Source organism: Trichosurus vulpecula, chromosome 1 (assembly GCF_011100635.1).
Source record: "Trichosurus vulpecula isolate mTriVul1 chromosome 1, mTriVul1.pri, whole genome shotgun sequence".
In the NCBI taxonomy this organism is placed as follows: domain Eukaryota; kingdom Metazoa; phylum Chordata; class Mammalia; order Diprotodontia; family Phalangeridae; genus Trichosurus; species Trichosurus vulpecula.
In genome coordinates this window covers 485,249,255-485,251,625 of record NC_050573.1, presented here as the reverse complement: position 1 = coordinate 485,251,625, position 2,371 = coordinate 485,249,255, and positions in this window count along the sequence as shown.

The following is a 2,371-nucleotide window of genomic DNA, read 5'->3' as shown; positions in this document are numbered from 1 at the left end:
TTTCTTCATTAAAAGATTCCTAAAATGATGAACTCACAAGTCCAGGTAACACATATGTAAATGTAAATTTCATATATATATATATATATATATATATATATATATATATATATATATGTATATGTATATATATGTATGTATGTATGTATGTATGTATGTATGTATGTATGTATACACATAAGTCTAAGCAATGATTATGTCATTTCAAGTAATTGATTTTTCAAGTATTACAAGTATCTAAACGTAAAATGTTCTGAGTAGCAAATTAGCTGCCTCTGCATCTTACTCTCCTCTGATTCCTTATGAAATAAAGAGGCCTACCATAAAAAGAGCTGTTAATACATGTAGACTATAAGGAAAGTGAAACAACTATATTTTCCATTACTAAATAGTAATATTATTGTGTGAAAGATATTTGAAGTAATCCTTTAAGTTGCATGTCAACAGGAAATCACAACTTCACAAAGTTTACCTGGAAAAACTAGGTTTATTACAAGAGAAATGAACATTCATGTAGTTCAGAGTTGACAATCCAAACAGAAGATTTCATATTTATGAAATTGTGACAAAGAGAAGAGAAACAGAAATCTCCACCTAAATGGTAGTGGCAGGAGGAGAAATCATGAATAATTAAGATGGCAAAAGTGGCATTCTTTTCCCTTGGGTGCTGCTAGGCTATGAGGTTATAATGGTTTGCTTCTCTCCAAGGATCCTAGCCACACAAGCAGTTTCCCAGTCCAGTGCAGACTGGTGCCTATCTTGACTCCCAAAGGCACAAAGGGAGTCCAGCTTGGGGCAATGATAAATTATGTCAGCTCAGGGTGGTGGGATGGGGCTTTACCTTTGATGCATTCAAGGCCTCCTGCATACCTTGGGTTCAGTATTTCTGGAAAATAGGCAACCCCAAAAGACAAGTTCAGGGGACCTCTTAACATTCTTTAACAAGAGCACTAAAGAACCCAAATCAATCATTTTTAAAGGAAGTCAAATACCACAAAACTTGGATAATGCGTCCATTCTCTTGACCTTCTGAGAGTCAGGACATCAGGTTAAGTAACTATCATCATCCTTTTAAAAGTAAGAGAGAAAGCCTAGAGAAGAAAAAGAGGGGGACAGAAACAGGAGAAGGAGTACTGATGTTAAACTCTGATGAGGATAAATCAGGGAGAAAATAACCTTAGAGATGATCTTCTGTAACTCTTAAGGGTTTAGGGAAATCCCTATATATTTTTTTATTACCTAGCTACATGGAAAAAAAAATATTTGGGGGCCAGGAAAAAAAAATTGAATGTCAAGTAACTAAACCTTTCTTTCTTCCATTTTTAGCTTCTATTTCCCTGAGACGATTATCAAGTTTATATGAGTAGGAAATCTATTTGACCTTTAAAAATCATTGAATCTACTTAGAAATTTTTGCCCTTCTTGGAACAAAATATGTTACCATAGTTAATCCTTTTTTGAACTTTTTTTTGATGTTCTATTTCAATCAGCTCATTCCTTCTTTCTCTTACCTTCTCAGTTGCCTGAAAATTTAGAATCAAATATATTCAAAATAATGATCCAGAAGCATCAACATTTAGCACTTGAAGGGACTTTAGATGAGGAAATTAATGATCAAAGAGGTTAAATGACTTGCCCAAAGTTACAGAGACCATAAACAACAGAGCTTAGATTTGACCTTAGATATTCTGAATACAAAAAAGTTCTATGGACTACTCACCTCAATGAAATTAGTTTGGAAGGAGGACATCATTTGATTAAATCTGTTTTCTCTTTTACTAAAAATATTATTAACATATTCAAATATCTATCTACAGTTGTTTTCTTTCCTCTGTAAGATGAAACTAGTTCCCAGTAAATGATTATACAGAGACCAAGGGTGCTCCATCCCAAACAATAAGTGCTTTATTCAGGGCCCTTCACTGGGCTGCAATGAAGCCATTCCAGCTCTAATATTTTGCTGGAACCATAGCAGGAAAACAGTCAGGTCCTATTTGTCTACCACCAGGGGAAAAAAGAAAGTTCCACCTTCCAGGCCACTCATGCCAGGAGGCATTTGTGACATATTTAAATAATATGATATCTGATACCTAATTGGGACCTGTTAGTTACACAGCAAAGGGCAAAGCCAACTCTCAATTTCTGACTGTTCAACAAGTAGATAGAGACAGGTCAGAAGCCAGTGTCTTCATTGAGCCAGCAGGAGACAGAGACAGAAACTAGATTGTTGCTAAGAAAGGGACCTGGTCCCAAGGATCCATCAAGAAAGTAACTAGGGCAGAGAAAGTGGCATCCAGGATAGAGAAAGTACAGACACAAACAGGAACTGTTGACTCCTTTAATGAAGAAATAATATAGGTTAAGAACAGCC